Source organism: Aedes albopictus, chromosome 3 (genome assembly GCF_035046485.1).
Source record: "Aedes albopictus strain Foshan chromosome 3, AalbF5, whole genome shotgun sequence".
Lineage (NCBI taxonomy): Eukaryota > Metazoa > Arthropoda > Insecta > Diptera > Culicidae > Aedes > Aedes albopictus.
This window is the reverse complement of record NC_085138.1, coordinates 257,815,004-257,837,533: the sequence shown is the minus strand read 5'-3', so window position 1 is coordinate 257,837,533 and position 22,530 is coordinate 257,815,004. Positions and strand designations below refer to the sequence as shown.

The 22,530-nt window shown below is 38.4% G+C and overlaps 1 protein-coding gene across 3 annotated transcripts in view; it reads right to left on the bottom strand.

Annotated features, from left to right (window-relative positions):
* LOC109422358 (trehalase) overlaps positions 1-22,530 on the bottom strand; it is a 149,688-nt gene that overhangs the window by 100,269 nt on the left and 26,889 nt on the right. Inside the window, exon 1 of one of the 3 annotated variants that reach the window (XR_009999344.1) lies at positions 7,756-8,118. The exons of the other annotated variants lie outside the window; for them this stretch is intronic. The gene's annotated coding sequence lies outside the window, so the exon portion shown is untranslated. Of the gene's footprint in view, positions 1-7,755; positions 8,119-22,530 lie in introns of those variants that run through there. 3 annotated transcript variants of the gene reach the window in all.

Genomic DNA, 22,530 nt, shown 5'->3' with positions numbered 1-22,530 from the left:
AGAACAAACTAATAACATTTCTTGTTATTAAATGTTTCATTTGTTCGATGATTTCATGATGTAAGAGCAAATCTTGTTCTTCGGTTATTTTTACTGCTAAACCAACAAATACTACATCAATAACAAACTCTGCTCAAATACCTCCAACTGTTATTGCAATGTTTTCATAACGTTTCGTAGAATAACGCAGTAATAACAATTTTTGGTATTAGAGCACATGTTGCTCTTCGCATTGTATTTGTAAGGTATGCCCTTCTGCTCGGGATAGGAGGTAGAAAGTATATAGAAAGATACACGAAGTAGGAGAAAAAGGACGGGCGAGGGATTGAACCCAGGACCTTCTGCATACCAATCAGAAGCGGTAGCAAACAAAGTAGCTCATAAGTTTACTTGACAACTAACGCCACCTATCGACGAAACCATCAACTTATGGTAGGATCTAATGGACAAGGTATTTGGAGAACATAGCTCAAATTTTCTTGAGCACCGTTTTTCAGAACCGTTCAATGGATATGGCTGAAAATGCATCACGCTGATCATTCAATGATTGTGAACATCAGGATGCATTTTCATTCAAATCCGTTATACGGTCCTAGAAAACGGTGCTCCAGAAAATTTTAGCTATGTGCTCCAAATACCTTGTCCTTGAATTCTCGAAGAACATTATCGTAGATGACACATTCCTATCTGCATTAGATTCCGGGATAGAAAAGTTCCAAATATTACTTGACAACCAGCGCCAGTGAAGAATCACTAAGTTGTTCTTGATCTTCTGAATAACTTTGCCGAAAACACCATTGTTTCAAATAAATTAGAATTTGAGATATCGCATGGGGTTAAAAGTACTTATATTCTACTGACGAGTATACATAGCAACTAAAGTCGAAATTCCTATAACACGGTGCCACCTACTTTACACTCACCACAATTCCTCGGGTGTCTTTCAACCAATTATCGGATCGGATATAAGACCGCCGTGACATTACGGTGGGCGTAAAGTGGGTGGTACCGTGTTATAGGAATTCCAACTGCAGGTTTTTCTGTATAGCGCCTCTATAGGTCAAATACCAAATAATTGGATGTTGGCTGACATGGCATGCTAAATCTAATCTAGTACTACAACTTTCCCAAAGATAGTAGAGTAAGGTGGGACAAAAGTTCGAATCCTGGGGCAAGAGTATATATTCTTGTCTGTTGTTGCTTTGCAATTTAAAAACAAAGCCGTAAGAACACAAACTGAAGATGATAACGTACTCATGATCTTTCAGTCGAAAAAGCCGAAGTGTTCCTGAATCCTGAGAGTACTTTATTTGGAAAAGCAAGAATTTCATCGCAGTCATCATCTAATTGGGAAATTTATTGATGGCACAAATTTTGACATTATGTTCAACGTATTGGCAGAGCTGCAAAATATCAGACTACTCAATCGACTGCTTGACCACCTTAACTATCACTAGAGCCCGAACAATATCAGGACGATACTGATAAGCTAGGATATAACATTTTCACAATCGCAGATCACTTTGTGGTATTTGACAAAGTTTTTTCTGTACGCTTTGGGCTATATTTTATTACCATAGGTTACAAGATTCCGGTTCCGGAACACTTCCGATAGTTTTAAATGTTATCTACGCCAATTTTCATGCTAACCGTTCATCAGATTATAGAAAAAGTCACGATTTAATGTGTAGCATGCATGGGCTACATTTGGCCACTTCAGGTGGGACACCCGAAATCGGTTCCGGGATACTACCGGTTGTCCCAAATATGGTCTGAAACAATGTTTTTATAAATCGTTCATTAGGTTATCGAAAAAGCAGTCATTTGATGTACCGCATGCATGGACTCGGTTCAATTTTTAATTTTGCCACTTCCGGCGGGACACTCGGGATCGGCTCCGGAACACTAGTGGTAGTTTCCAATGTGGTCTGAGCCTATTTTCATTCTAACCGTTTATCCGGTTATTGAAAATGCCGTGATTTGATGTGTCGCATACATGAGTTTGGTTCACTTTTAAATTTGACAACTTTCGGTGGGACACCCGGAACCGGCTCCGGATTACTACCGGTTCAGATATGGTTTGTGAGTATTTGCCTGCTTACTGTTCATCAGGTATTCAAAACTGCCAAGTTCAAAAAAGTGATGTGACACGTACACACATACAAACACAAACATCACCTCTTTTCGTCAAACTGAGTTGATTATTATATGTAACTCGACCCTCCGAGCCTTCTTTCAAAAAGTCATATACACTTAGTGTACGTGAAAGGTAAAAATGGCCAAAGATGAAATTCTGAAGCTGTTAGAACATTTACAAGAATAAACTTCAATAGTTTTTGAAGTTTTTAAAGATATTATATTAATTACAGAAACAATTGTTAGAGTTTTCAGAATTGCAGATGATGAATTCAGAAATTGAATAATCAAACCAATGCTTCAGCATATGTTCACCAAGAAACAAGAAACTTAAATTCAACTAGAAACTGTTCCACAAAATTCCGTCTGTTTCGATCTTTAAAACATAGTTAATTTTCTAAGTTTTTACTAAATATTTTCATGCATTATGTCAGATGTGTCAGAAATCAATCCTAGAATTGTTCGATAAACCAGATATTTTTTTGAGCTTTAAAAAATCTTCAAAAATTGTTTTCATAAAATATTTTTAAGCTTTACATAACTGATTGTTTTTTTAATAAGAATGTCGTCAAATTGAAGCCATGTCTTCATATTTGACTCCCCTGCGGTACATTACAATACTGTAATGTGTTCAAAATAGTAGTTTACGCAACAAGGTGCAGAATGAAGAATTTTACAGCACGAGTTGTACATTTATCCAACAAGGCTTGCCGAGTTGGATATTTACGACGAGTGCTGTAAAAATCGAGTTCTGCACCGAGTTGCGTGCAACGTTTTTTGCAATTTCATAAATTACCGCCTGAGGATAGTTTTTAACAAAACTTTCATCAAACTGCACACTGATGTGTATAGGGTAATTCTCGCTGAGACCGGCCCACTATTTACACCTTGTCTTCAAAAATGTTTAAGATGCCGATTTCCTGAAAGCCCTCGCCAAAAAAGTAAGAAAAATGCATTTGGTTACTCAAATTGATGGACCCCCCGTTAGTTAGAGCCACAACAATTTTTGCAGACCCCTCGATTTTGGTCAAATGGGGGCTCACTAAATCCGTTATAACTCGAAAGTTTCACCGAAAACCACCTCAAAACGATATGTTGTTGAAAAGAGGAGAGATAGAGCTACTATTTACAATAATAAAAAGTTGGGTCGGCCATATTGATTTTGGCCGCCATCTTGGATTTTTATACAAAAACATTTTTTTCACCATGAGGGCAACCACCGATTTTCGAAATTTTTGCATCAATTGAAAGCTGGGACATTTATACATGACATATCAAAAAATTAGAGATGTCTTTTTCTTCTTTCAAAAGTTATCTGCCGTTTCGTAAATCATGCCACTTTTGCGCACTGGGCCCGGTGCCGACCGTTTACATAAATGCAGCGCTTTTTCGCAGTGTTAACGAACAAGAATTAAAATTCTGAACCCACTAATGGAAAGTTGAAGGTTTAAGCTTTTCAAAACACTAAAAAAGTTATAAAAACAATGCCCGCATCATTGAGAAACAGTCAAAAACGGAAACGAACCTCCGATTTGGCCAAATTTTGCGGCACGCGCCTTTGTGTATACATGCAGGCGTAAACTCGGATGCTGTTGCATGTCTTTGCCGGTGCGCATGGAAATGTATGGAGAAAACGTGGCTCAATTTACAAAACTGTAGATAACTTTTAAAAGAAGAAAAAGACATCTCTAATTTTTTGATATGTTATGTATAAATGTCCCAGCTTTCAATTGATGCAAAAATTTCGAAAATCGGTGGTTGCCCTCATGGTGAAAAAAATGTTTTTGTATAAAAATCCAAGATGGCGGCCAAAATCAATATGGCCGAACCAACTTTTTATTATTGTAAATAATAGCTCTATCTCTCCTCTTTTCAACAACATTTCGTTTTGAGATGGTTTTCGGTGAAACTTTCGAGTTATAACGGTTTTAGTGAGCCACTATTTGACCAAAATCGAGGGGTCTGCAAAAATTGTTGTGGCTCTAACTAACGGGGGGTCCATCAATTTGAGTAACCAAATGCATTTTTCTTACTTTTGAGGCGAGGGCTTTCAGAAAATCGGCACCTTAAACATTTTTGAAGACAAGGTGTAAATAGTGGGCCGGTCTCAGCGAGAATTACCCATAGCTATGTTAAAGTTAGAGTTTTTCGAAACTGCGTCCAGAAAGCACCAAGAAGTTAATCAAAACTGGAAACAGTGCTGTAATGGTTCATTACGCAACGCAAATCAGTGTTGTAATGAACCGCACTGCTTATTTGGTGTGGGAAAATAGGCCTTTTCCTGTCAAATTTGCGTGAGGTAAAGCAGCCTATTACGATGAGAAATTGCAAAAAGGACTTTTCATCTAGGGAATCGCGCCACTTGGGCGGTGGCTTCTATTTTCGTCTGTTTTCCGCTATAACTCAGTTAAATTTGAACCAATTAACACAATTTTTGGAATGCGGTGAGATAGGTATAGTATCTACCCGTGTACAACATTGCAAGGCAAAATTGACTGAGTTATAGTCGAAAACAGACGAATATAGAAGCCACCGCCCAAGTGGCGCGATACCCTATTATTTCACACTGCTAACACTGAAGATGGTAGTGTGCCGCGACGGAAGACGGACGCAAAGTTTTCACGTGCCGTGTTTTTAGCTTGCTCCCTGTCAGCGCTTTGGATCAATCCGGCTAATAGAGCTTGCTGAAGTTTATTCACCTTTCTCTTTCAAACATGTGGGCGGAATAGGATTTGTTGTCATCAGGAAAGGTTTCCCGATGAAAACAAATCCTATAACGCCTGCATGATTGAAAGAGAGAGGTGAATAAACGTCAGCAAGCTCTATAGAACTCTAACTCTGTTTGTCTCAAAAAAAAAATGTGAGTTATTCAAATGAAATGATATTGTAGAAAATAAAGTGTATGCTGAAGAGGATGAATACAAGTGGATACGACGCTGCCTTCAAAACGGATGTTTTCCAGCTGTTGCAGTTTGGGTTTCGGAGCTGTGTCAACCGGTGGACGAGATGGATGCATGGGCCCCACTCAAATCCTTGTATTCGGTGAGATCGAACGATTTTGTTCATTGTTCATTTCATTATATCTGGTATAATCAGGTAAAGGTGTATGATACATACTTTTCATATCATGAAATGCATTACATAAATGCTTTCTCGCCAAGGAAAGCACCCCATTAAACCCTATCCAATTTCCAATTCCAGATATCTTTGAAGTGGGCCAAGTTCTTGGACATATTCTGAGTAGATATCTAATCAACATTTCATCCCCATCCCCGCTGATCGTAAGGATCTGGCCAGGTGTCGAGAGTTTGTTAAATGAAATGTTTAAACTGAATGGTCTCCCGTTCAGTATAGGCACATGGCGACTGGTAATTAGTGTTACACTCGGGAGAAGGTAAAAGACATCACTTGCCGTTAAATAATACATGTATGGCAAGATCGGGCAAAAAGTTATTCCTTACTGAGTTTTTCAAGAATTTATTTTGATAAATTGTCGTTGAAGCTTCCTCCCTAATTCAAATTAAAAAGAAGGCAATTAAATTAACGACATTTATTTCAGTTATACTACTCATATCCTATTTAGAGGGTCTTGCCCGGGACAAAAATCCCGGGATATCCCGGGATCTGAAAAATCCCGAATCCCGGGATACTCTTCTGAAATTCCCGGGATTTCCCGGAAACTAAAAAAATGGCAATAATGTGTTCTAGTAAAACATAACTTTACACTTGAGATCTTCTTTATCAATGTTGTCATTTTTTTATCTAATTCTACGCTAATTGGTAGGTCTAGTGTATACATCTTATGATTTATTTCAAGCTATTAATAGATTGTTTGGCAGTATTCCTGCAATTGATAGCCGTATTCTACACCCTAAAACGAAAGTACACAGCGAATGAGTAACTTCCGAAAAGACAAAGGATTTTTCACTCATATTTGCGTACGACTGGATCAGCACAAAAAATGTGCTGATCCGGTGTTACACAAATTTGCGTGAATTTTCACACAAGTTTGCATGAAATCTTTTGTCTTTTCGATCGCTGCGTGAAAGTTACTCCTTGCTCCGTGTACATCGATCTTTCCGTGTACTTTTACAGTGGCAGATTTTGTATTTTTTTTACAAAACATGTGAAATATATAAAGATGTACCTTCTTCAAAGTTTTCTTTTTCAAAACATAGTGCACATCTTTTTAGACGCTTCTGGAGTAATCCAATAAGAATACTGTATTGATATATTATATTCAACTGAATATATACACGAAAAAAAAATCGAATTTATATCATGAATTTATTTCCAAATATGATTAAATAGCTTCACAAATTTTCTTAAAAACAATGGACATGCTGACAAAAAATCTTCAGAAATTGTTGTTTAAAATTTTAAAAGCACTCTTCTAATCTTATTCCACTTAAACTCTGTCATAAAAGTTTTTGAATTTGTTCCCAAAAATAACATAAGAAGAGACCCCATGGGTTAATTTAATAATTAATGCAGCAATTTTTTTATCCTCCATTTATTATTTCCTGCGGGAATATATATATAGACAAAACTAGAAATGAATCCAATGGAAACTTTTCTTGTAATTCCACTTAGAACTTATTTATGTCTCAGGGTAACTTATAATGCATTTCTCTAGAAATATCATCTTTTACCAAGTTTTGTCGAAAACTTATATGTTTTTTATATGGCAGAATAGCCCAAGTTAACATATTCCTGAATAGGATGAGTACTTCATTTGGATTTTCAAATATCTTTTTGTTTCCAAATGTCCTAAATAAGTCGATTGAATTTGATTGAAAGTGTTTTAGAAATCATTCCATTATTATTTTGTATCGATTTAGGGGAATTTTAATTTTCCCGGGATCCCGGGAATTTGGAAAATATAAATCCCGAATCCCGGGATTTTTTTCAGTCCGGGAAACAAGACCCTCTAATCCTGATGTCTTTGAGCTCTGCTTCACATTACATGGCGACCGTGACAGGACATCATATAAAAAATCACGGGAGTTTTTTTTGTTTTGTTGTATGTACATGCGAATAAAATTGAGCAGCCTTGGCACAATATTCAAAAATGTTCATTAAATTTCGGTTAACTAGCGTAAAAGTTGTTAATTGGAAGCCTTCTCAATTTAGAGTCCTATTCTTTATGCGGTTGATAAAGGTTACCCCAAAGCAATATGTAGTTTTTTTATCCTAAGAATATTAAATTTTGTTTTAATTAAATCTTGAGGGTAACATGTCACGGGTGGCAAAATTTTATAAAAATCTATTAATAATTTGTTCACCTATTTAAACATAATAAATATTTATAAAGAAAAGATTGTATTTCCCCAGTTTTGATCTTGAACCAGTCTAATGCCAATCTTTGTTAACTCTAACCTCACTAAATTACCCAGTTTCGCAACGAAATATCGAGAGCAAGTTGAACACACTGAGCTGCTGATACAATACCACCACACGGTATGTAAGCTGTTGACAAACAGCTGTTCACGACTGCAGCTTCGGTGCAACAGCTTTCACGCCAATTATCCACGACTGAAATCATTACGTCTCTGCATACCACGCCTTCTCAATGAGACAGAAAATGTTTCTTCTGGTTTCGATCACGTTTCCTCATACCTCTTTTGATCTTATAAACCACCCAAGAGCACTTAATCTTCAATTAGAATTACTCGGTAGGTACTTCGATCCCAACGTAGTTTACATCACTGGTACAACTGTAATCGCTTCTAGTTGCATAATTTCACCTCACTTTTGTAAACTCACAGGCTCCGAATACGTATCAATCAGTCGAAGCGCGGTTGAGTCACTACTGAATCGCCTAGCAGCACTAACATGATCGTATAAACCGATCTACTCAATCCATTGACGAACTACACTCTTTATTCCGTTCTTATCATTAGTATGTAACGATTAGTAACAATAAAAATTGTCCTCTGATAACAACAAATTACAGCTTGTGGAAAGGACGCCCCAGCGTATCGAACGCCCTTCCCAAAACAAAGTCATAAGAACACAAACAGAAGATGATAACAGAAAAAAACGCCCTTATCCGCAAAAACACACATAGAATAAGAGCGAGGCACCGAATGCACGCGGCGCGGCGGCGGTCCGTTTGGACAAAATATGACGAAGGAAGTTTGACGCGACGACGCGAAAATTGCGACTGCAACGAACTGCTGCTGATGTAGTGGCAACCGCGACAACGTCCGTCCAGCCAGTCAGTAGTCTAGTAGCCGCTCGAGAGAATGAATGAACCAACAACGGCCCCCCTTCTTTCACGAGCCGACTGGCGACTGGACCTCCACAAATACCGCCCCATATCTTCACCGCACGCCGCTAGGGGCGTATAGATATACTAACCCCAGTTTGGGGCTACTGAGACGGGGATCATACAAATACCGTGGGTTGGGGTAAAGTTGGTCGACATGTCCCTTTTTTTGGAAACCTTGCGCTCCAGATGGTTTAGATGTTTGATCATTCTGTGATGATTTATCATATATATTATTCATCGGTGACACTTAATTTCACCCTGTGCTACGGTAAGTAGTACACCCAAACCTTATTTTACGTCCACTATTGGCTTAGCGAAAAAAATTTCTACCGACAAAATAATGATCAAAATACACATTTTTATATTTTTGTATACTTCTTCCAATCACGAAGATGTTTTAAAAAAACATAAAACTGTTGAGTTTGCTCATTGTCTTACCAGTAGAATTTTTTGTCGCTTATCCAAGCATGGACGTAAAAAGAGGACGAGGTGTACTACTGTTGATACCATACGCTGCCTTGCATTTCTCAGCTTAACACGAGCTCAGTGGATTGAATCCGCGGAGATCATGCACGAGCCAAATTTTGCATTGTCTAGCCGAGCGTTGATGCAAGCAACGACGCAGAGACTGTAGGTACACACCTTGCAAGTGAGGTGAGTGAGTATTCGTTATCAAACAAGACAATCACCATAGCAATGAGCGAGAACAGAGAGCTGAAGTTGAGTTCTCTGTGTGATCTAAGGTAGTGATGCCCGAGTAAAAAAGTACATTCATTTTACAAAACGCAGTTTGTTGAAAAATTACCAAATATTGCTGATCGATGTGCTCAGATTACCCAAGGTGTCTCACAATTTAAATCTTCAAATAATTGTTCCAAGTTCCAATGAAATAAATAAACATACATATATCACGAAAAAAAAAATGGAAGTCTATAGGCTATTTAATGCAAAGCTTAAAAGTACAGGTGCCGCTTTTCTAAAACAGCTATTTATGCACCCCAGGACTTGTTAGTTGCGAATGCAGTACATATTGCGATGCAAGACTTTAGCAATTTTTGCAGAAATTAGTGACTTTCAGGAAAACACAGAAGAGTAAGCTGTGCGCACGATTGGGTGTTTTGATCCGCTGTCACGTTTTTCCTCGTCCTCGCGTGAAAGTCGATTCGGCCGATGGAAAGATTCCGTGTATGATACCGAAGAGGATCAGTAAGGTACTTTTTTTCTGTGTTAATGCACAGCGACTTAATGGAGTATTGTGGTGTTCTTTGTTATGAACCCGTAACGCGAGTAGATCACCTTGGAATGGTGCGTTACGGCCTAAGATCTACCATATCAAATTTTAATCTTGCTATTTTTCAGCCTAATTAATTCAAATGGAGGATTTTTATTGAATTAGTTTATTCTATTTCTAAATACAAGGTGTTAGTTTCATGAGTGCAAACTTTTTAAAGGGTGATAGAGGACCATAAATGGTGAAAAAATTGTTCTACGCATATGGTCAAATCTCAACCGTTACGTAGTCCCCATGTTTTTGACTCTAATTGCCTTAACTGGCTATAACTTTAAAATGGTCAAACTTATCGCAGTTTGTTTACCCTTATTCGAAAGATTATTGAATTTTCTATCAAATGACCTGACACGAATGCACTTTTCAGTGCAAAGTGTCATTAATAAATTTAAATAAAAATATCAAATGACATCTTTGAATCGATTGGTTTAGTTAAATAACTAAGTTTTCTAGAGCAAAACAGCTAAAAATAGCGCGTTATGATTTGTTTATGTCAATTATCTTTGAAAAATGCATAATAAATTAAAGTTCTTTCTTTGGCAAAGTTGTGGCTCCTGTTTCGCTCTACAATTCGTTCTTTGACGCCAAATTTCTAACTCTTATCGTTTTCTGGCAGTTTTGTTTTAAATGTGCGGCACAGTGCGCAAAAAAATGCTTACCATGGCGATTGCAAATTTATGATCTGAAATGCGACGTTTAAATCGAAATTGCAAGAAAACGATAAGAGATAGAAGTTTGATGTCAAAGAACGAATTGAAGAGTGTAACAGGGGTCACAACTTTTCAAAAGAAAGAATTTTAAATTATTACGCATTTTTCAAAGATAATTGACAAAAACAAATCAAAACACACAACTTTTAGGCTATTTGCTCTAGAAAACATAGTTGTTTTACTACACCAATCGGTTCAAAGATGCCATTTGATAGATAATTCAATAATCTTTCGAATAAGGGTAATTAAACTGCGATAAGTTTGTCCAAGGGCCCACATAGCCGAGGCGGTAAACGCACGGGTATTCAGCATGACCGTGCTGAGGGTGACGGGTTCGATTCCCGGTCGGTCCAGGATCTTTTCGTAAAGGAAATTTCCTTGACTTCCTTGGGCATAGAGTATCTTCGTGCCTGCCACACGATATACACATGCAAAATGGTCATTGGCAGAGGAAGCTCTCAGTTAATAACTGTGGAAGTGCTCATAGAACACTAAGCTGAGAAGCAGGCTTTGTCCCAATGAGGACGTCACGCCAAGAAGAGAGAGAGAGAGAGAAGTTTGTCCATTTCAAAGTTATAGCCAGTTAAGGCAATAAGAGTCAAAATCATGGGGAGTTCAATAACTAGTAACGGTTGAGATTTGGTCATATGCGTAGAACAATATTTTCACCATTTATGGTCCTCTATCACCCTTTAAAAAGTTTGCACTCAGGAACCTAAAACCCTGTATTTTCTCATTGTTAATAAAGCGTTTGTTTCAGAGGGATGGAGGTAAATTTATATACATAAATAACACGATTTACAAGAAATGTAACTGTTGAGAACGTATCACCATTGAATGCTATTTTCTATTTCAGATTTACAAGCAGCAGACAATCAGCGATCAAATCGGCGAAAGGTCAAGATTACCTGACGATTCAGTGACAAGTAGACCACGTTGTCAGCGTCGATTTATTCGTGCCAAGTTCCACAATTTCCCGTTTTTTCGAACACATATACGATAATTTTAATTTTTGGTAAATTCGATTTTTTCAAATGATTTTTTGTTCAAATTTTCGACTTATATTGCGAGTTGCGAGCATTCGCGGATAATAAATATGTACAATGGTTTAATTATCCGCAGTCTTATTAACACGGGAATGCGAGAAAAGAGTAAGTAATACAAGAACATCGGGGAAACTCAAAAACAACGATCGTTAAGCGATATATATTGGCATCATATTAGCTTCAGTTGTCTCGTAAAGCTACAGCGCGTGTTTCGGGTTTTCAGCATTGGCACTGAACGGAATTACATAGAGTTTATTTTTTAACTGAGAAACGATAAGTTTAGAACGTGTGTTATTACGAGTTGATCCGACATAAGCGTGGTTTGAAAATTATCCATACCCGGTATACAATTAAATTTAATACACAAACATACAATAAAAGTATTGTATTCTTCCGACAGCCGGCTGCCGGAAGACTAACTCATATCAAGGGTTGCATACACGGAAAAAAATCCATTCCCAAGACCATGAATATGACTCATAGTTTCCCGATATTTTTATGATTTTATGTTATAAATATACACCATGATTAAATTTTATGATCTTATGATTGATTTCACCATAACGCTATGCACCCGTTATTGCTTTGGCTTTCGACGACCAAAAATAAAAAATATAATCATGAAGCTATGATTAAATAAGCTGGGATCATGAGTAGCATTCATGAAGCCAAGAATAATTTTCATAAACCTGGATGCAGATCCTGATGCTTTACCACCAGATTCATAAAATTATGGTTTGGTGAGGTAGAACCATGCATAGAATTCATGGAATCAAAAAATACTTTTATGATTCCGTCGTCGTCGGACCTATATGCTTCTCAGTCAAATTCCTAAAATCATGGTTGAGGGAGATGGAACCATGCATAGAATTCATGGAATTAAGAATTACTTTTATGATTCCGTCGTCGTCGGTCCCAAATGCTTTTAATTTAATTGTGTGGCTTCGTAGTCGTGCGGCTAAGGTCACCAAGCCTTTAGTCGCATCGTGCAAAGGAGCGCGGGTTCGATTCCCGCCGCAGCTGTCAGGAAGAGTTTTTCGGCTGTGCCACTGGGCGTTGTATGCTAGTTCGTTGTCTAGTGTCGTGCTTCCTTCAAAGAGCAAATAGCTCACTGGAAGCATCAAACGTGTCCGTGTCTTTTTTAATTAGATTAATAAAACGATGCAAGCTAAAATCATAAGAAAATAAAATACGTGATATCAGAGCCCATGTCTATGATTTTGGGACCTATCCATCATCCTTTTTTCTATGAGCAAGCAGCACTTTTTAGTTGGCCTCTTGTTAGTGAAGATATGTAATGTTCAAATATAAAAGAGAACAACAATGATCGAACTCACCGGATAATCATATTTAGCTGGTTTATTATTTTTGTCTTTGGCACCTACATCCAACAGGCTAAGGATGCCCTCCAAACCACATCAATTGTTCACTAGTTCACATCACTTGCTGAGTCTCCGAACTCGGATAAACCGGAAAAATAGAGAGAATTACCAAAAATTAACGCGCGATTCTCACTTTGCCTAACCCTCCGTACATAAACTCGGAACTACGACGGATGGCACAACGAAAACGCGAACTGGGCACTGTTTACTTTTTGCTCGTTTACTTTTTAGTCAATCAACTCCCAACAACCTGCCGAATCTTACGGGCACACTGTTTCGATGTTCCATTTCCTCATATATGCACATTTATTAATCTAACCAAATAAAAACTTTGCAAAAATAGCAGGTTCAACTTTTTCCACATGTCTGTGCTGGACGACCGCGCGATTTATATAATTGCATATGGCAGATAAGTGTAACGCTAGGAAGCGACCATGAATATAATTTATGAAAATGCTTGTTTCTATTCATATTTCTGGTCAACTCATTCATGATATTATGAATTTTAATTATGATATTATGAGTTGGCAGACATCATAAGAACATGATTTTTTATTCATGATTAGGGGAATGGATTTTTTCCGTGTAGCTCACATCACTTACTAATGTGAATCCAGATCTATGTAACTATCTATCCCCTCCCTCTAACAAACTTCCTTCCTGTGACATCCATGGGGATGTGGAGGTACACACGGTCTCTAGTAGCAACCAACGGATGTCACACTAACATTCCTTCCCTTCCCCGATGACCGTAAGGACGTGGCCGGCACCGGTACTGACAATATAATGTTTTGAATCTTCAAAATTGCACATTGAGGATGGAAAGCTACACCAAGGCCCCTTCCTTTTGGTTCCCTTGCAATGTTGACTGTTCTGGTCAGTAACGGTGTAGCAACTACGAATTGTACGGTCATCTCATGCTCAATCCATGTTATTGTGGTGTTTTTTGCTGTGAATTCACTGTGAGAATGGTTGATCACTACCAGTCAATTAAGTTATTGAATTATGAAAAACATATTGATTTTTTTTAATTTTATACGAAAGAGCACCTTTTTCTGAGCCACAATGATTTTTTTCAGGTTTTTAGAACTTAATTTTGTTCTTCTCTGGACTTGACCGTGCTTAGGGACCGGACTCGATCAATGAAATTGTTGACTACTGACAATTTTTGTTCAGAGGAATGGAAAGAGAAGTAATTGGGAATCCGTCCTGAGGCAATCGGTTTGGCATACCAGTCCGTTTTTATATTTTCGTCCTCCTGTCTGATGACGAAAAGGTCTAGAAATGGAAGCTTACGGTTTAACAAACTCCATTAATTAATTTTCCCATTAATTTAGCAAGAGTACAAAATTGTTAAGCAGGTTCACAAATTGGTTAATTAACCTCGGGTATAGAAACGTTGAAATGTATAATTATCGAGAATGAAACCGTCAATAAACCACAGGCCCTGAAGAAGATCCAAACCCGAGGATCGAAACGTCGGCGATGAAATAAAAGAACCAACGCTTGTTTCTGTGATTGCAAGCCGAAACCATTGGAAATCCCACCAAAATTCAGTCATCCAGAAAACTAATTTAATACTATCGTTACATTCTGATCCGTGTATAGGTTCAAGACAACTCTAAACGAGTGAAAAAAATGACATCTACTAAAAAGAACAGAAAAGAACTGATGGATTACATAACAACTTACCACCGAAATGTCTCTCTATCTCAAACAAATTCTTCTACAAATACTTCTACTTTTTTTTACACTCCCACTTATTTGATCTACTTCGAACTTTTTTATTCGGTTAGACCATGCTGTGAGTGTCTGCGTCTGAGTCCCGGTTGGTTCAAGATTTTTTTTTTGTAAGGAAGAATCCCTAAAAGACGTTTCAGTTCTATATCAATGTTTGACATTCTCCTGTTCCTTGCAGCACATTTTCCCACTCTTGATCCTTGGCTCGTTACACTATCGAAGAGTCACCTTCCACCCCCAGATATATTCTAAGAAGCTCGGAAAAGTTATCCGAAAGAAATCGCTAAAGAAATACATTAAAAATCTAGCAGTAGTTCCGCCGGAAATCTCAGAGGCTATCCAGGGAAAATCCATTAAATGATTATTATAATTATTATTAATTATTATAATTATTATAATCCTGAAATAATCGAGAGAAGTTCATGAGAAATCCCAGGAGAAATCTAGAAAAGAATCCCGAGATCAATCCATGAAGGAAATCTGAAATGACCATTAAAAGAATCCCAGAAGGGTTTCCTGGAAGAATTTCGAGAGATATCCCTGATAAAATTGTTAAGTTAATCTTCAAAGGATTACCTAAAATAAGACCGGAAGTAATCCTTAACCCTTATGTGGCCGACAGGGTACCCGGGTACCCAGCTCCCATTTAAAAAGCACGGTGTAGAAAAAAGCAAAAAAATTGTCGGACACATAACGGTTAAAGAAATCCCTAATGGAAACTCGAGAGGTTGCAATGAAGGAATCCTGGCAGGAATCCCTAAAGGAATGCATGAACGAACCTTCGAAAAAATAACTGAAAAAATCCCGATTCAGGAAAAATTCTGAAAAAAAAACCCGAAGGATTCCCTAAAAGTTTCTCAAAGTAATCTCTGAAATAATCTCAAATGGAGTATCAGAAGGCCGGCTCCAGAGGCACGTTATCCTCCATTTGGGACATTTGTGCCATCGCCATACATATGAGCCTATTTCATCATTTACCTGAGGGAGAATGGGACAAGGGATGGGAATTGGGAAAGGGAAAGGTGATGAAATAGGAAGGGGTGCCCTAGAAGAGGGAATGAACGCATAAGCGCAACGAGAGCTCATAGCTCATACCACAACGGGGTTAATCAGTGCCCTGAAAAGGACACTGTAAAACGCATAAGCGTAAAAAGAGCCTATAGCTCATTGGAGGTAGCTTGCGACGTCATGCGACATTCAATATGACATAGAAAGGCACGTCATCAAAAGCATCCTCAATATTCAAGGAATCACCCAAGCAAAAACTACGTTTGAGCGAGTGCTTTCTTGAAAACGTATACAACTTTATGTAAAAGAGTCACTGTGGACATCCCAAATTGGGAGACATGTGAGTTCACATGAACAGGCATGTTAGCCAGACGAACATCACAGATGTGATAATCGACAATGCGTTTCGAGCATTTCAGAAAGAACGACGTAACCAGATAAATCTGGAACTTATTCCTTCTTTTTACAACGCACGCATCCTTTCGGGATAAAACTACAGAGTAATTTCATGCCATGAAAATACCCAATAGAAAACTACAAGAGATCAAAACATGTTTGAAAAACTCAAATCCCTCTGGAGAAAAATAGGAAAAAGCCCCATTTGCTCCAGGAGATTTGAAGTAAGCAGAGCTTTTTAGTGCTCAATAAATCGATTCTATAGCTACAATCCTCGGGGTAGAAGCTAAAGATTCGTAGCTATACAAAAGACTGGTTTATCCGAAGATATTTAGAACTTGAACAGGTCCGAGTTCCATTCAGGAGTACCTCTTGCGGTCCGCACAGACCGCAGAGGACAAGCTTCTTTCAAAGCAGTAGCTATGGTATACCACAATGAAGGGCGTTGTAATAACAAAACTATAATGAAACTCTCTTGGAGTAGCAATGGAAGCGAGTTATCCATAAAATGTGATCGCAACCAATTATTACAGGTTGCCTAGCTTGTTGAGCAGGGACGCCTGAATACGCAAAGTTTGCGAAGGAACACTCCAAAGTGCAAAAAGGTCAAATGGAGAGTCCTCATCTGACACATGCCAATCAGTCAACTCATGACAAATTCTGCTCATGCAGAGTTGGGTTAGGTGCAATTCTATGTTAAGTTAACCATGAACTGTACTACCTAAGTATTCCATCAAACTGAAGCATCTCAAATCAATGTTTGAGCTACTTCAGATGCCAAATATCAGCGAAAAGATGCTGAAAACAAGAACTTGCTTGAAGGCATCCATAAAGAAAGGTTGAAACATACTGTTAACGTTATTCTAAAATAGAGCATGCTCGAGGCACGACAGTTCATCTATAATGAAAAAAGCAAAGCTGGGTTCACAAGGTAACCTAGACAGAAGTTACCCTACAAAAATGAACTTTTTGAAGTAGATCCACCTGGGCTACATACGCTTTTTACGCTGAAAATTGATCTGAGGTTTCCTTGCCGTAGCCACTACCCAAACTAGGCAGGATAACGCACTTCACAATCACAGCACAAACAGGAAACATCAACGATGAACCAAATCGTGGTCAATTGAAAAACGCCAATGGTGAAAACGCATTAAGCGAACCCATAAAGGCAGTAATGTAAGCTAATTAACAACATTTAGCCTCAAATTTGAGACTTAAGAAGGGCAACTGATTATCTCGGAGAAACGCAAGGTCCACTGCACCATTGCTCCGGTTAGCGCAGTAAGGGCGTAATACTGTGGAGGACGCCCTAATTCTCCACAGGCTCCGTTTGTGGTTAGGTTTTTATTAGACCCCCCTAACCATTCATTCTTTGGCACGGTAAGCATAAAGCCGCATAACACCATGAATTAGGGGTCACCTGTTTAGCGGACTCTTACCACTGGATCAGGCGGTCCGTAGTGTAATTCTTAACCAATTGAGACAACCGCTACCGATACTACACAGCTATCTAGGCTGATCGGGAAAAGAAGTTAACATTGATGGTCAACTTCCAAACGAACCCGAACAGCCGGCAATAATCTCAAATGGAGTACCTTTGAATATCCTACACGAATCTCTCAAAGAATCCCGGAAGAGATCTCTATCTCTAAATCATGGAGAGAACTCCCGAAGGAGTCTCTGAAGATATTCAACGAGAAATCCCTTAACATATCTCGAGATAAATTTCTAAAGAAAATCTAAGAAGAATCTCCGAAGGAATCCCTGAATTAATCTCAGAAGGAATGCGTGAAAGAAAGCCCGAAAAAATCCGAAATTAATCAATGAAGTGATTCAAATGAATCACGTGTAGAATATCTGAAGAAAAATTGGGAATCTTGGAAATAATCCGTAAAGAATCTTGGAAGGAATTCTGGGAGAAAACATAAAGGTATCACGGGAAAAATTGAAAGAATCCCTAATGGAAAGCTGAAAAGTATTCCTGATGAACGAAAAATCCCTGAGAGGTTCCTGGGAAGAAATCTTACAGGAATCTTAGTAGAAATTTTTAACGGAATTCCAAAATAATTTCTAGAGAAATCCTTGCCTGAAGGAATTCCAGTAGAAATCGCTAGTGAAATTCCGCAAAACATCAATGAAGGAATCCCGGAAAGAATCTCGAAAGGCATTCCGGGGGAATTTGCTGGAGGCTTTCCTCGAAAATATGCCGTAAGAAATAATTGAAGAAATCTCTGGAGGAATCTCAGAAGAAATCGTAGTAGGAGTCTTTACGGAGACACAGGAGAAGTTACTCGGGAGAAATTTCTAAAGGAATCCGATGACAAATCAACGAAAAAAGAATCCTGAATTAATCTTGGAAGGAATCCCTAAAGGAAACCCGGGAAAATCAATGAATAAATCCCAGAAAGTGTCAATGAAGAAATTTTGGGACTCCTGAACGACTCCCAGAAGGAAAAACCTAGAAAACTCTTGAGAAATTCCTGATGGAATATAGGAAATTGTGTCAGGCCATTCGGCCTGAAAATATATTTCCAAGTAGCCATCACCAATCAACCACATCTCGGCTTTATTAGTTGCAAAAGGTCAGTCGTTTAAAATAATCCTATATTTTATGTTGAAACTACCAAATCTCTGTTTGGTCCATAGCAGCAAAAGTGAAATTCACGAACTCAAGCAAATTAGTAGTTGTTGATCTAGATTTAAAGAAGCCATGCTGACTATTTGTAATACCATTTTTGGCCTCATTAAATATTTTCTTTATTTACAATGGCTTCGAATAGCTATTGAATACATGAGATAATTCCAAATACACCACTAGAAAGAGAGTTATTGAGGAGCCAAAACAAGGGCTTAACGAAAAAGGTAGCGAGCTTCTTCAAAAGAAAAGGAGGTATTCCATCCAGTCCTGGTCCTTTTGAAGAATCTAACCCTTCTAATGCAGTTAAGATTTCTTGCACTGTGATAGAGCTGACTGAGATATTACAGTCGAGTCTCTTATTAAACGAATTCCTATTAAACGGACTCCTACTAAACGGACTCCTACTAGACAGGAGTGAGCGTTATAGGAGGCTAAGGGGCGATTTCTTCACCCTGGTTTAAGCGTTAAACCAGGTTTAACTATATGGGTAAGCCTGGCTTACCAGTTAAGCCGAGGTGAAGAAATCGGCCCTAAGAGCTTATGGGATTTCAGCTTTTTGGGGGTGTGGCCTATTATCTCGGGTGTGTTAAGAGGCAGTGCAATACTTTCTTCGGCAAAGTTTAAGGACTTTGCCGAAGAAAGTATTGCTTAGTTTAAGGACTTGAAAAGATCTACCATTTAAAATATTGGTTCATATGATAAGTTGGCAACTTGGCCGCTAGAGGCACCATTAACAGTTTGATGCTAAATTGTACTACAGGAACCATATTTGGTTGTCAAGCAAACGTTACGATATGCGACAGCTCAAGACCTTGATAATTTGGAAGGATAGTGTCTTCGGGAAAGTGGTTGGGTACGCCAATAACTTACTGATGATGAGTTGCGAAGTTCGAAATTCATCCACTGGGCGGCGCTAGTGAGCATGTAAATTTTCAAAACCTTACATCTCAGAATTCCGATAACTTAGAAAGTTGGTGTCCTCGGCAAAGTTGATCAGTATGACAAAGACTCACATAAAGTGGGACCCTTGTTTCGGAATTCTCAAATCCCATAAGCTCTTAGTCTCCTATTAAGGCTTTTTACGGCATCATCAGCATCGGCAGCCATGTTGGATATGTGGCTCAAAATTTCGAAGTGATAATTCTCTGTCACCAAAGCGAATATCCGTATGAAAAAGTATCATCCTATATGCTCACTCGCAGTGATTGCGATGATACTTTTTTTGCTACATTGCTGCAGAATTCCGGATTCCTATTGCGCCCCCCGACCAGTGATCTTATAGGAGTCTCGACTGCACGCAAAAACGGCCACGCTCAAAAATGTGTTCGGCCTGCACATTTTTAGTAAACATCCATGCCGCACATGACTGTGTTGGATACACACATTTTTTTTTTAATTGCTCGTACGCTCACATGAGCATGTATTTTGCAATAATTTCGACATGGCAACCTCACTGGGTTTATAAACCACCTTCAAATACCGAAAAATATTGATATTTTGCAAAAATGTGAGCGTACGAGCAGTTTAAAAAAATGTGTGTTCCCAACACAGTCCCTGTGCGGCATGGGCGCTACTAAAAAATGAGAGTTTTTATTTTAGAGAGTGTACTTGTATGTTCTGGCAAATAGTCGAAGTATTCTCGATCAAAATAATCATTAAATTCATTATATTTACCTTAAGAAACTTGGCATAATTATTGCAGATTTCTTGACTATCATTACTAACAACCTCTTCAAACACCATACACGATGAAAAGTTATGTGTTTTCATTTTACTATTGGCAAAACTAAAGAAAGCTTTTGGATCATTCTTCACGTCATTTTCGATTTTCGCATTGTAACTCTCGTATGCGTTTTAATTTCGATATGTATCAAGCAACTCACAGATGTTAATATATTGCTCTAGATTCTCCGCGGATCCATTTCTTTTATAAACTTTGTGCATTATCTGTTTCTTATTTTTTATGTCACTCGTGAACCAAACGGGGTTTTTAGAGTTGAACGTCATCTTTTTACGTTTCTTTAGTATTATACGAATCAAAATAAAATCTACTTTCGCGACTACTTTTACCCGCAGCCAGAGATAAGCGTGAGACAGTCGCCTAAGAAAACATATATGTGTACACACTCAGATTTGATTACCGAAGTCGGTAAAATTTTACTGGGTTTTTGAACAGCAGAGTTAAGTCGGTAAATGGTTGTGAGTACCGAAAAGTCGGTAACACACAACATTTCGATCTGTCAAACAAATACTGATTTAATCAGTAATAGCTGATATACACGTTACTGAATTTTCGGTAATCTAAAATTTGATTGTATTGGTCTTGCTGAGTATTTCAGTTCCGGAAAATATTCTGTTCCCTCCCAGCCTGTCCCATTTTCGATGCATTTTGAATCCGTCCATATTACATAGGTGCTTCCGATTCATGTGCACCTGCCGGCTGCCGACCGCTTTTGGAAGTATTTAAAATCTACGACAACTCAAGCAGAACCGGAATGACCTCAGGGCAAAGCTCGATGCGCGGGAGTATCCAGTCGATGATCGAGTCCGAGTGTTGCTCCATCTGGAGATGCGGTCAAATGTATCCAATCTGATGGAGCACTTGCACAAACGAAGTCACTGAAGGATTGTCTGCACGTGAGGCCATTCTAGTTCCCTGGTGCCGAGGATTTTCGAATACTTACCAAACATGCGGCAACGGCACAGGAATCGATGTTATTTAAAAATGTAACATTATTTATGATGAGAGCAGTTTCATGGCGACAGCGAGGGCGACAGCTCTGATGATCAAAGCTTTTTTCTCTTTTTGACAGCTGGAAGCGCGCGCGGATTAATGTTTACATTTTACTTTAACGAAAGCTCAGTAAAAACGAAACCAATGCTGAAAAGTCAGTACTGCTTTTTACTGACATTTGACTGAACTCAGTAAATCTTCAACTTTGCTGAACACTCGGCACAAACTATAACCGTGTTCAGTAAAATGTCAAAAAATATTACTGAACGTCAGCTACGTTATACAAAAATGCTGAAAACTCAGTAACTTTTGTATTTTACGGTTCAAAGCCCGTAATAGTAGTTTACGCAACAAGGTGCAGAATGAGGATTTTTACAGCACGAGTGGTACATTTATCCAACGAGGCTTGCCGAGTTGGATAATTACGACGAGTGCTGTAAAAATCGAGTTCTGCACCGAGTTGCGTACAACGTTTTTTGCAAGTTCATAAATTACCGCTTGAGGATAGTTTTTAACAAAACTTTTGCATCAAACTGCACACTGATGATCATAGTTATGTTTAAGAAAATCTGATCATAGCAGGTTATACTGTGCAGTTGTCACAATTTTTCAAAACTGCGTCCAGAAAGCATCAAGAAGTTGATCAAAACTAAAAACAGTGCTGTAATGGTTCATTACGCAACGCAAATCAGTGCTGTAATGAACCATTACAGCACTGTTAGTTTGGTGTGGGAAAGTAGGCCTTTTCCTGTCAGATTTGCGTGAGGTAAAACAGCCTATTACGATGAGAAATTGCAAAAAATAAATTACCGAACAGAGAAATCGAAATTGAGTGTGTACCTGTTTTTAAATTTCCCACCACAGCGCTCTTTGATAATTCTTGAAAAAAGGTCGTCACATGGCCGGGTGATATGATGACTGCTGCGACTGCACGTGGCATTTTTATGGCGGTAAAATTTTGTCCATCATTGAAGACCTTGAAGAATAGTCGTCATAATTGTGTTTTTCTTGCAACGCACAATACTATTTCATCCAATATGGCGAATAGATCTATCAACTGGTCGCAGTGACTTAGGGCCGATTTCTTCACCTCGGCTTAACTCGTAAGCCAGGCTTACCCATATAGTTAAACCTGGCTTTACGCCTAAGCCAGGGTGAAGAAATCGGCCCTTAGATAC